The sequence below is a fragment of the Erpetoichthys calabaricus genome, chromosome 4, assembly GCF_900747795.2.
Source record: "Erpetoichthys calabaricus chromosome 4, fErpCal1.3, whole genome shotgun sequence".
In the NCBI taxonomy this organism is placed as follows: domain Eukaryota; kingdom Metazoa; phylum Chordata; class Cladistia; order Polypteriformes; family Polypteridae; genus Erpetoichthys; species Erpetoichthys calabaricus.
The window spans coordinates 204,153,310-204,167,103 of record NC_041397.2 but is presented as its reverse complement, the minus strand read 5'-3'; the positions used below and the strand labels follow the sequence as shown (position 1 = coordinate 204,167,103).

General features: G+C 35.2%; 1 protein-coding gene across 1 annotated transcript in view; it reads left to right on the top strand.

Moving 5' to 3' along the window:
• Window positions 1–8,501: 8,501 nt before the first annotated feature.
• Window positions 8,502–13,794, top strand: part of kcnj15 (potassium inwardly rectifying channel subfamily J member 15) — a 72,915-nt gene continuing 67,622 nt past the window's right edge. Inside the window, exon 1 of the mRNA XM_028800212.2 lies at window positions 8,502–8,845. The gene's annotated coding sequence lies outside the window, so the exon portion shown is untranslated. The remainder of the gene's footprint in view (window positions 8,846–13,794) is intronic.

Below are 13,794 nucleotides of genomic sequence, written 5' to 3'. Positions count from 1 at the left end.
GTTTAAAGTGAATGGTAGGTATTGTCCATCTATTCATCCCTCATCTTCTAATGGTCTTGGAGACTTGTGGTCTATCCTAAGATTGCATGCAATGCAAAAGGCAACCATTGACAGAACACTATTCAAATGAAGAGAATGTTTCAAATATATTCCCCTCATATATACAGTACATTATACAATCATACATAGTATCTGGATGAGATATTGGGACAGCTTAACTATTAACTACACTAAAAATGTTGATGGACTGAATGGTCTCCTCTTCATTTGTCAAATTCATGTTCTTAAATTCTTACTTTTTTAGTTTTAAAATTATCCCAAAATCATGTGTTTAAAATTGTTTTAGGAACACCACTCATCACAGCTATAACATTGAAAATTTACACACAATTGCTTACATTTAATTTAAAATATGTAAAAATGACACTGCAGCAGAAAAGAAGGAAGTTTTGAGTGCCATTTGAACAAAGCAATATTTTAACCAGGGTACCTTGGATCAACTATAGACATCTGGCCACAGTAATCCAGCTACAAGCAAAAAGAGTAAAACATATTTATATTTAAAAAAAAATGAAACAAAGTTTTGGCAGTCATGACATTTATCCGGTGGAATTAACTTTTATCCTATGTAGTTTGCCTACAGTTGAGATGCACTGTTTCCATATGCTGTAACGTTAATATTTGTCATTCATAAAATAAGCAACTTCTCACATTATTTTCAAATTAAAATCATTCTGTATTTCTTTATTCACATTTATATTGTGTGCATTAATCAGTATGTGGTAAAATTATTCATATATTAGTGATGAAAGAATCTAAAAAGCAAGTTATGTTTGCAGGTTAAATGGTTTTAATCTAAATGTATGCTTGCGGATTCGCTTGAAACAGGAGGTCCCATTTGAAGTCCAGTCTCTGTAATACCAGGAAGGTCAGTCAGTCATTTTCATATCTACTTATTGCAGACAATTGCTGGGCAGTCTCACACACACACACCAACCATACACTAGGGCCAGTTTAGTATCACCAATGCACGTAACCTGCATGTCTTTGGACTGTGGGAAGAAACCAGAGAATCCAGAGGAAACATACACAGAGACAGGGAGAATATGCAAACACCATGCAAGAAGGACCCAGGACATGAACCATGCTGCCCTACCAGAAAGGTACGATGGAAAAATAATGAAAGCTGCTATATTTGAACAATAAAATGGTTTTCAGTTATCACTGCAGATTTGACTTAAAAAAAGAAAATTTGAACATGTTATCAGTTTGGAAGCTGGGATGCTGAAATGGAAACCAAAATTTAGTTTGTAAATTAACTGTGAACTGGTTTAAGAGAGTTAGAAACCTGATTAATAAAGTGCATGAAGTGCATTAAGTATTTATTTATTTTATTATTTTTGGTTGCTTTATTTTTAATAACTTTGATCTTTTTTTAATTTGTTCAAACATAGAACTGAATCAGTCATTCATAATATCAAACAACTTAAATGTTATAAATTGAGATATCTGAGATTTCTTTAAAATTGTGATTATTTTCTATTTGTTTATTTAACATTCCAAAGTAAAATCACAGTTTTATAAGCAATTATTGGGTTCAAAATTTTTGAAAGTGCAATTAGTCTAAGAACTCTAGTAGTGAAAAAGCAAAGAAACAGATATGAAAGAGAATTGTCTAACATCTGTAATCTATAAAAAATAAGGAGGAGTAAAAACAGATTCAGGAAAGTATCAAAATTTTCATAATTTCAATTGTGTTTGCATCTCCTTAAAACATTCACTTCACTGCTCCTAAATAAATCAAACCATTTTTGAATTTTGCTGGTGATGCTCCATGAGCTATTTTTACATGCTTTCCTATTTAGATTTACTGCTATCCCTGGAGCATCCTTATTAAAAGGAGATAAATACACAACTTTTTTTATACTTTTTTTGCCAGTGATGACTCTAGTTCCCCATCTGCTATACAATCTGCAAGACCTTAGGGTTTCTTTCTTTGGTAGTGTTCACAGACCTAATTAAAGGGAAATCTTTACAAGCTTTTAAACAGCTCCAGAAATACAAAGGGAAAATATGGATTGGTACAAATCAATCAAAAATTCCCAGGCTATATTTTCTAACAATGTTATTCATGCATGATCTATGGCACTTTTAGTCCTTGCAGTCCTCTTCCCTGAATCCCAATGCACTGGCAGTACATCACTGTGAAGCATACCAACAAAAAGAGGTGATTTAGAATGCAATATTTTTGGCTTTTTAATAGAGGCTACATTTTGTATACTTTGCCTCAGTCAACCAATTGCAGAAGGTAAACGCAAAAGTGAAAAGAAGAGATTTCAGCATGTTCAATATAAACTACCTTCTTGACAGAACAGTTCAATTCTAAAGACATTTTTATTGACTTGAAACTGTACATCTCTGTACACATGGCCAAGAAAAGGATTATGCTTATATAAAAATCAGAAATTAAGTTTATTTGTTGGGCCATTGCATACAAGTTAGTAGAATATGATTTTACTCTGAAATGAGAGTCTTAATTTATGCAAACAGATGCACTATCTCACTTTGTCTAATACAACTCAACAGTTACTAACTTTCATTACACTCATTTATTTTATGAAGGAGAAAATGAACAATAGTAAAGAGACATTAAAGCAGTGCACTTTACATACCACAGCTCTAGTTATTCAATTTAGACACAACTTCATGGTCTCTTCAGAACAAAATGTGAACACAACCTGTTCTGCTTCTCCTTTTCTGAATTGTTTAATGGCAACTCCTTAATATCATCCAAACATCCCTAATCCAGCCTCATCCAGTTTGGGGGCCTTGTTAGCCAGAGCTTTCCTGGTAGCACTGAGTGTCATTCTTTCATTTATCCATTTTCCATCCTGCCATTCCAGTTTAGGGTAACTGGGGGCCAGAGCTTATCCTGGTAGCACTGAATACCATTCACCCATTAATCTATTTCTTGAAGCCACTTAATTCACTATCTTGTCAGAACTGAGCTCAAGACAAGAACCAGATCTTGACCAAATGCCTGCCAGTTTGCAGAGCTCAGTTAACAAAACTCATACCTGAACAATTTACCGTCCTCAATAATGAACATGCATTTCTCAGGGATATGGGGAACCTGAGGAGAACACCTGCATTAAAGGAGGAAAGAGAAAACTCTACACAGTGACCAGACCCCAGACCCATGAAACAACAACATCCACATAGATATAATTGTGAACTTTAAATTTTTAACACTGTGAAGATGGAGTTTGAGGCCTTTGTTTTACATGGTTGACTGAATAATTTAACAAGGCAGCATAAAGTTGTATTAAACTTCAGTAACAACAAATATGTTGTAATAAAATGTATCATCATCATCATTAAATAAACTATTCAAAAACAAAGATACTGCAAAATAATCGAAGTAAATAGAATTCAATGTAAAATCACTACACTTTACCATAAAAGGAAAGTATTTTTTGCCAATCCCACTGAAGAAACATGCAGAGAAAATATGATACTTGGTATAACTTCACAAAAATAACAAAGAGTAATAGGAGACAAACCAAGACCCTGGATCTAGCACTATATACTGGTGCTCCTAAACATACAATTAATCAGACAGAACAAGTAAATATCAAACAGTGCATGTAGCTATGAATGATCAGTAAAGCTGAATCAGCAATATTGATTCCTAGACCAGTGCTTACCTTTGTCACAGATCAAACAGATAAAGTGTATGTGGGCTAACAGTTTGAAGGGTATAAACCAGGGTTTAGGAGATCATATGCAAAAAAATAAATCTTCCAAGAGTTTTAGATAGAATTCAATGTAAAATCACTACACTTTACCATAAAAGGAAAGTATTTTTTGCCAATCCCACTGAAGAAACATGCAGAGAAAATATGATACTTGGTATAACTTCACAAAAATAACAAAGAGTAATAGGAGACAAACCAAGACCCTGGATCTAGCACTATATACTGGTGCTCCTAAACATACAATTAATCAGACAGAACAAGTAAATATCAAACAGTGCATGTAGCTATGAATGATCAGTAAAGCTGAATCAGCAATATTGATTCCTAGACCAGTGCTTACCTTTGTCACAGATCAAACAGATAAAGTGTATGTGGGCTAACAGTTTGAAGGGTATAAACCAGGGTTTAGGAGATCATATGCAAAAAAATAAATCTTCCAAGAGTTTTTTGGCACCAGTCAATGAACAACCATCATCTCTATGTTCAATAAAAGGAATAAAACACAGATTTCATGTCAGAGTTTTTGCCAATGATGCTTTCAGTTATCCATCTGTCATGCAATCTGCTGAACCTAAAATTAATAAATATAATCCAGATGGGCAACTATGCCCGTTACCAAGAGCAATGGCTTCATTGTAGTGGCAGGTACTAGAGAATGGCTTGCTAAGGCTTAAGCCTTAAGTGAAAATCTACTAGCAATACATCACCCACACAATGTTAGTGAAATAACAGCAATATATATTAGAAAAAATGAATAACAATGAAAGGCTTTATTTGTGAAAAAAAATATACTGTATATATATATATTTCCAGTCAACACAAGCAATTTACATTTTTTTAAAAATAATTCTGTTTTGATTGTGTGCATCACAGAAGTCTGAATTACATACTTTGGACTGTCACATTAGGTAAATATGTTCAATTCACTAAAAGCATTAAAATGGCAATAACTATTAAATTAAATTAAATTAAAATATTTGGCAGTGTTCTTTATCATCAGCATGGGTTGGAGGACTCTGCACCTGGTTTATGCAAAGGCAATACTAGCAATAGCACAATCAATATTAATGCAAATAGAAATTGAGATTATGCAGGTAGTTAGCCTGTCACTTCTACCAAAACAGATCATCAAACACCACAACAAACCAATCTCATTAAGTGGAAGAGAATGGTCCTGTACAATCCAAAATAGAAAGCATTGAGGGTATTATATATGTTTGTGCAACAAACCATAAGAACATAACAACATAAGAATACTTTTAACATAAAAAATGTTCAATGAATAACAGTTCCTTATTCTTTCCTTCCAGATTTTTTTTATTTATTTCTTTATGCTTTTAAATTAGCAGTAACAAGTTCACTGGGGCAGCATGGTCTTTGTTGTATTCTGTTTCTGTTTATTTTATATGTGTTGTTCACTATTTACTCATTTGTGGTGCCACTGTTCTAGCCAAAGTGAGATAGGCCAGGGGGCATTATTTTTAATTACTTTATATGCAGTTGCAGAAAAAAGAATATGATCCTTTGGAATTCCCTGAATTTCACCATTAAATAAATGTAGTGTGCCCTTCAAATAGATTACAATAAAAGTCAAACACAATCTGCCAAAATTGTAAGTTTGGTATTTTTCAAGTTGAAGTTAATTCTTCACAATCATGGTACATTAATTTGACAAGTACAACTGCGTTCTAAATTGAAGTGTTTTTTACAAGTTTTAAAAATACCTTGTTTGTTCATTCTGCTTATAATTGAACTAAAGGTTACATGGGTCCATAGGTTAATGGAAAAGACTTAAAACTCACCAAATATGTCCACTTTGAAGAAGCAAAAGTTTTGATTCAAGAAAACATGCTTTCTGTGTTTATGAGGCATCCTTTACTGCATCAGGGCCTGAACAGCTTGCTATCATAGAGGTAAGAACAAATTCAAAACTTTCAAGAAATTTCACAGGGGAATATCACAGCAGAAGTCAGTCATCTTTAGTTTAGTAATAGTTGGGCGATGCATCTAGATGATAACCTGAAATACAGGAGTAAATCAATAATGGAATTAAAACGAAAAAAAAAATGTGTTTTTTAATTGTGAAATCAGATTCCAAACATCAACCCAATTGAGATGCTGTGACATGAGCTGAGAGTTGTTCATGCAAGTAATGGCAACAATATTAGTCAGCTGAAACAGATTTGTAACATGGATTGGTCAAATATTCCTCCTAACAGTGGTGAATGCATGAGCAGCAGACAAAAAAAAAACATTTAGTGGAGGTTATTGCTGCTAATGTAGGTTCTACCAGATATTAAATACAAAGGTTCACATAACTTTTTTATTGGTTTCTTAAGCAGCTGGACTCGCCACCTACTTCATCCACAGTTTCTTAGCAGTTCTAAGGTTCTTTGTCCTTTGCCCACACATATACAATACCAGTCCTGTAACACTTTGTTTACCCAGAGTCAGGGGCAACCCATCAGCTATGCTCGTGTGATGGAACTTCTGGTTTTCTGCTGCCTAGCCCCTTCCCTTCTGAGTATCCAACAATCAAAATCCACCTGGAACTGGAAGAATATAGTCAGTTTGATATAATCATTGCAACTGACCTGAACACTCAGAAGAACATTTTTATTTTCACTTTTTAGCACTCTTGTGTGCTTATTTATTTGTTCACTGTTTCCATATCTCACTATTAAACATGGGTCTGTTGGTTCCTCAAATCTTTGGCTGGCTTATACAGGTGACCTGAATCACAAAAAAAAAACAAAACAAAAATAAATTGTACGTTTCATGTGTTATAAAGTCAATTCAAAAAGTCACTCAAGCCACTCATCATTTCTTATTTCAAAAGTATCTATTAGATCTACACACCATACTAGCTTCTTTAGATAAAATAATTGTACTACAACATCAAATTGACAAATAAATGTAGAATAAAAAGAAAAGCTTAGTACAAGTAGAACCAGTAATTCAGCATGGACAGACACAACATGAACTTGGATTGGGCATAAGATAAAGAAAAAAATATCCAACAACTTGCAAAACAGATAATTCAGTTGTAACAAGAAAAACTGGTAACACAGAAATATATAAATGTGACAGATTAGGTCCAAATCAGTTTTCAAATGTAAAACTGATAACATTTTAGTTTAGGTACTGTGACAATGCAGCTCAGCATTGGAATGGAGGTAACTTAAGTGAGAATATGTCTCTTGATATTCCATACTTCAATATAAGACTTGTGAATCCTTCATATTCATAAGTAATTTTACCAGCATATCAAATACCACACTGCACAGAGATGACTAGCCATTTTACTAATGCAGTACCAAAACTAAAGTGTTACCATAAAATCTTGCTAGGTGTTGTAGAAGATGTTAAGATGGTCTACCAAAATACATAGCTAACTACCTCATTGTAAAAAATCTCAGAGGTGGAGTAATAAAATAAGGAGACAGGGCCAGAGCCACCATTAAAGCAAATTGGGCTAGAGAAAGTGGAGAGAATGAGATAAAATCTATCGTCTTCGAGATGGTTTAATCCTCCTTCTACTTCATGTTTTCCATACAACATTCTAGTGATGTATATAATATTTCTTAATGAACTATCGTATGAAAAATTTCCGCCCAGTACATGTAAACTTGTTAATACCTTCAACTATGGGTGCAGATCACAAGAGGGACGGGGGATGGGGTATTGGGGTTGGGGGGAGGTGATTGACCCAGTCACAAGGGTTAGCTACCAAACAGTCGGTTGGCACACTAATAAGCTTGGCCTACAGCACAAAATAACCTAGCACTTGCACTGTTTTGAGGTAGTGGGGTAACACAATAGTCTACTCTCATTAAAGTCATTACTGCAGAGTATTAAAAGTTGTGATTTTCAAAATTCCAACAGTTGTGGTGCTATTTTTCTCATTCCCCTTTCAGCACCATCAAGCAGCAGCGTCTCCAGAGCCTTTCTAAACCCATACTCACCCTGGCAATCTCATATCACAAACACAACACATAATTAATTCAATACGTACAGTATATGTATTATTAAATCTATGCACAAAACTTTTGTTTTACTCACGATAAAATCTACTTTCTGACATCACTTATACAGACTCTAATCCGTTTCAGTGTGGCAAAGACCGCAGTTCAGCCTGGCAGATCGGGGCGAAGGCAGGACCTAACTCTGGACGGGACCCAGCCATCGCAAACCGCACTCATTTGCATGCTGTGTCAATATAGATTCGCGTATTTTCATTAGTTCACATGTTGTGGATGTGGAAGGAAAACCGGATTACCGGGAGAAAAACCCACGTACACGGTGAGAGAATGTGACTGAGTGAGATTCGAACCCCATACATATTTCCTCACATCTAAGGATAGATAGATAGATAGCACTTTATTCATAAGGTATATCAGTTGTTATATATACTCAGAGTCGTTTTTTAAATATGATTAATCGCCTCTAAGCAGAGTTGACTATTTCAAGCATATATGCTTGTGAATTTAAAATCTGAAAATATGAAGCAGGTGTTTTGTATACTTAACAGCTCCAGTCTGCTACAACCTTAATAAGCGTAATAAATCTATTTTAGCATATTTTTTATTTATATTTTCCTTTCCACTTTTTCTGCAAAACGTTTTAACTGGGCCCACTACGCTGGGCAGACTGGCGACGTCATTCTCCGTACTTCGCCTGTGCGCAGCGTAAGGCGCTGTGAATTGTGGAAAGTGCTTGATGGAAGTTTAAACGTCTCAATAAAATAAATATTTCGAAGAAAGGATGAATTACATAATATGAGTGTGATTCAGGGCTCTGAGACAAAGTTACGGGAAACTCTCCGATTAGCAGGTCGCGTAAACATTCATCGCGAAACGAGTTTAATGCCACTTTTTTTTTCAACCAAAAGTTGTCAAACTTCGACGGCACCTGGCGGAAGTCAGGCGGCAAGTCCCGAGGAGATGCTGTCTGACCAGTTCGGCAAGGAGCGCTGCGACGCTCTGAACTTTTACCCGTTTCAGTAGAGTAACAATTGAACGGCATGAAGAAAGCCAGCGGCCCGGCAAAATGCCAGCGTCCCGGCGTTTAATGTAAATGGATACAAGGTAAGCTGCCGGCAATATTTCGCCTATTTTAGGGGAACTGTGACGAAAGCGGAGTTGGTGAAACAGGAGAAGGTGGAGAGAATGAGATAAAATCTACCCGTCTTCGTCTTCGAGATGGTTTAATCCTCCTTCTACTTCATGTTTTCAGTACAACATTCCAGTGGTGTTATATAATATTTCTTAATAACTCACATACACGAACAATAATCGTATGAACAATTCCACCCCGTACATACAAACTTATGAATACCTTTTTTGTAATCAAGGCAATTAAATGTTAAACCAAGTGAAACTGCGCGAAATAAATAAGTAGTATCGGTATGATAGTGTATACTACTCTAGGATCGTAAAGTACAGTACATATGAATTAAACCTTTGCTTGGAGGGTAAGTGCTGTTCGTTTACGTGGAAGCTTTCGATAAAAAAATAATGGATTTCAGAAAAGACTGTAAAGAGATCAGTGGAAGGAAATTGATTAAAACCGATTTCATGATGTTCCTGTTGAACAAAACCTAAATTGAAAATGGTGACACTTTTGTGACGCTTCATATGGGGGAATGGCTCAAAGTAGTGATGTGTACAGACTTTGGTGGGCAGTGGCTCAAAACATGAGAATGGGCACTTTACAGGACAGGATTTGTTACATTTAAATCCTGAACACAAATTATTTCTGTGTTTTTAATCTCACTGGAAATGTAAGTGTAACAATAGGTCCATTATAATATTAAGAATCTTGGCAAAAAATATACAGTTACTTCAATGACTGCTCATTACTGCTTTTCAAGTTAACAGAAAAGACACATCTTAATAAGACAAAGGAGCATATAAATTAATTCCCATCTAGTTACATTATGAGGAAGAGTCCACATCATAGTCTTATCAGATCAAATATTTTTCTTTTTCTCAAAAAGTTAAGGAAACAATCAGAATGGTTTCCTTTCACTCCATACATTTTTATTATTGTTTGCTTATTTTGCTGACACATTTATTCAAGGCAACTTACAATATCTGAGGTACGATTGTTTACATTTCTTTTGTTTTTACAACTGGTTCTTAGACAATTGAAGTGACATACTCATGGCCACACATTGTAAGTAGCAGAATCTGAAGTCCAAAGTCTTAAGTACAACACCACACAGGTAGCATAGATTACCATTTTTCTCTGTGTTAAACTTTTCATTATTAAAGTATGATCTAGAACTTTGAAATGCAATGCACAATTATTGAATATATGTTGTATGTATTATGATGTTTCATTAACAAAAACAAACAAAAAAATATAACGTTTTACATTTCTAGATGTCATATTTTGGGTAAAAACTGTATTTTAGTGCTGACTCATGCATACTTGTCCTGGAAGGAATGAGTGAAAAAAAAGAAAATGGAACCAAATATAAAAATAATGACAACATGTTCACTTTTTCAAAGCAAAACCCTTAATATACAAACAAATAAAACTGTCCAGAAATCCATCCCTCAAAAATTGCCCCCCTCCCTAATTTTATCATGTAAGTGCACTTAATGCAGCCTTGTAAATGTAACTAGAATTTAGTATCATTTGGCAGTGTTGTGAACATGGACCCATATTAGTACATTATACTGTATAAAATGGATTTATTGTGTCTTACTGTTAGTACATTTACTTTTAATTAAATAAAACTGTTACACTTATCTTTTTAAGATGTTTCTGTACTTCTTTATAAGGGTTCTTTAGTTACAATTATAAAAAAAAAATTAAAAATCAGCCTACCTCCTACTGTATTGTGTCTCTCAACCAGAGACTATGATTGCAAAAACACTTGGAAAATAGAGTCCAGTTTTAGACAGGATGCCAGTCCATTATGTCCACTATCACGGACATTTTATTCAGTTTATTATGAAGGCTTGATCTCTGCTACCTCACATAGAATACACAACAATCACTACTATCAGTAGCTAGTAAGTGTGCTTGTGGCAATTAAGGAACAGTTCTGTCAAAAAGAATTCACCTCAACTAACTGGTGCCATGATCTGGATTCAATAAATTGTTTCTGGCTTGTCACCAATGAACCATTCACCACAGAGGACAAAGTGCCAATGGCTCAAATACATAAAATGTGTTATGAAACATGCAAGTCTTGTCATAAATTGGAAGTAAATAGCTCTGCCATGTGCAAATTTGCTTTTAATTCAATTCACTGTCAAAACTGAATTTTTATTCAATTGATCTGATGGTATGGGAACTCACATGATCCGAGTCTGTTTTCAGGTGAATTCCTAGATGGTCTGCTAAAGGAGATAACCAGATTGTATCACTAACATACATTTCTTGAAGTGTCATGGAAGTTGACAGTCCTCAAGAAATTTTAGTAACAAAAACTGGGGATGCATTGGTAACAATGAAAAAATGGATACATAGTGCCATTTAAGTTACTGCTGTGTAATAAGACATTACCAAAATCCTTCTTAGGCGTTAATAAGATTAATGAAGCCCCAGTGATAGCACTTTAGAACAGGTGTTCTTAATTTTTTTTAATCTGAGGACCTGAATAACAAAATCTGCACCATATTGGTACCAAAGAAGCGGATTATTAGTTTTTTTATAACAAAATGTTTCCTAAAAATTTACATTCATATGTGATAGTTATATTTTGTACATCTTGATTAAAAATTCAAGTCTTCATTAAAGTGTTTAATGCTACCAGCTGATCCATCCATCCATTATCAAACCCCCTATATCCTAACACAGGGTCATATCATACTGAATTCTGATAATTCCGCCCTGCAGCCCAATTTAACCTACGTAATTGTCCAAAAAATGTTGTTGAAGCTACAAGAATATTGAAATGAATCAAATGGTGTTCCAAGAAGCAACCCATCCTTGCTGAGGCCTGTTAAACATAATACATAATACAAAATCTTCTTTGCACCTCTTTTCCAGATTATATATATATATATATATATATATATATATATATAGTATTGCACCATGGTGCCTTCACCTTACAAGCTTCTTTGTGTCATTCCCTCCTCTATACTCTATCCTCTTATAGATGTCTTTGCTGTCAATAATCTCAGTTTGATTACTTCAATATTTGTGAGGGGGTAGTGGTGTTGTGGGGAATATTTATTATATTTTTATTTCATACCAAGAAAAGATTTCTGTAATGCACCAATGCAATTATTTTTAAGTCATGGTTTAGATTGCATACTACTGCAAAAAACATACACTAAATAGAGGGCAGTGTCTCACTTGCCACAAAATTCTCATTTGGATGAACTCGGCATCATGTGTTGACCCATTTCAAACTTATCCACAACCTAGTTTGGGTTGCAACCAATAGTTTAAGAAACAGTGATTCAGAATAGTGGTGTAATACATTCTATGAGATATACCTGTATTTTATTTTGAAATATATATTGTGTTTCATTAGTCTGCTTTATTAGACACTAGCAAAATACCCGCGCTTCGCAGCAGAGAAGTAGTGTGTTAAAGAGGCTATGTAAACATATATATACATATACAAATTTACACATCTACATATATATATATATATATACATATGTACATATATATACATATCTACATATATATACATATGCACATATATATATCCATCCATCCATTTTCCAACCCGCTGAATCCGAACACAGGGTCACGGGGGTCTGCTGGAGCCAATCCCAGCCAACACAGGGCACAAGGCAGGGAACCAATCCCGGGCAGGGTGCCAACCCACCGCAGGACACACACAAACACACCCACACACCAAGCACACACTAGGGCCAATTTAGAATCACCAATCCACCTAACCTGCATGTCTTTGGACTGTGGGAGGAAACCGGAGCGCCCGGAGGAAACCCACGCAGACACGGGGAGAACATGCAAACTCCACGCAGGGTGGACCCGGGAAGCGAACCCGGGTCTCCTAACTGCGAGGCAGCAGCGCTACCACTGCGCCACCGTGCCGCCCACATATATATATATATATATATATATATATATATATATATATATATATATATAAATATAGACATACATATATACATACATTCATACATTCACATATATATATATACACATACATATACACACATACATAAACACACACATATACATCCATCCATCCATCCATCCTCTTCATCTATACATATTAATAAAAGGCAAAGCCCTCACTGACTCACTGACTGACTGACTGACTGATTGACTGACTGACTCACTCATCACTAATTCTCGAACTTCCCGTGTAGGTGGAAGGCTGAAATTTGGCAGGCTCATTCCTTACAGCTTACTTACAAAAGTTAGGCAGGTTTCATTTCGAAATTCTACGCGTAATGGTCATAACTGGAACATATTTTTTGTCCATATACTGTAATGGAGGAGGCGGAGTCATGTATCGCGTCATCACGCCTCCTACGTAATCACGTGAACTAAAAACAAGGAAGAGATTTACAGCACGAGTCAAACGCGGGAACGAAGGTAAATGACGTTAATTTTTGACTGTCTTTTAATACTGTGTAAGCATACATATTAACACATGTGCAATTAAACGTGTGCATTTGCGGGGTGATTTCTCAGGCTTAAAAGCTCGCCTTTTATCAAACGCGGGAACAAAGGTAACTGACGTTGTTCACTGTCTTTTAATACTGTGTAACCATACATATTAACACATGTGCAATTAAACGTATGCATTTACGGGGTGATTTCTCAGGCTTAAAAGCTCGCCTTTTACTAAAAAGGTAAATGCAAAACTATTTTCAATCAGTTTATTGAAACGCTCCCGTTAAGGATTGCAATAACATATTCGCGAGATAAAAGAACGAAGTAGGGGGAAATGAAGGAAGAGCCGCGAACAGCGAAGAGCAAAAAATTAATTAAACAATTGAGAAGGGAGCGAGTGAAGCATACAAGCATGTTCATAAGGGAAACAAAGCACGGTGTAAAACGTAAGTTTAAATTAAGTTTATAGAAA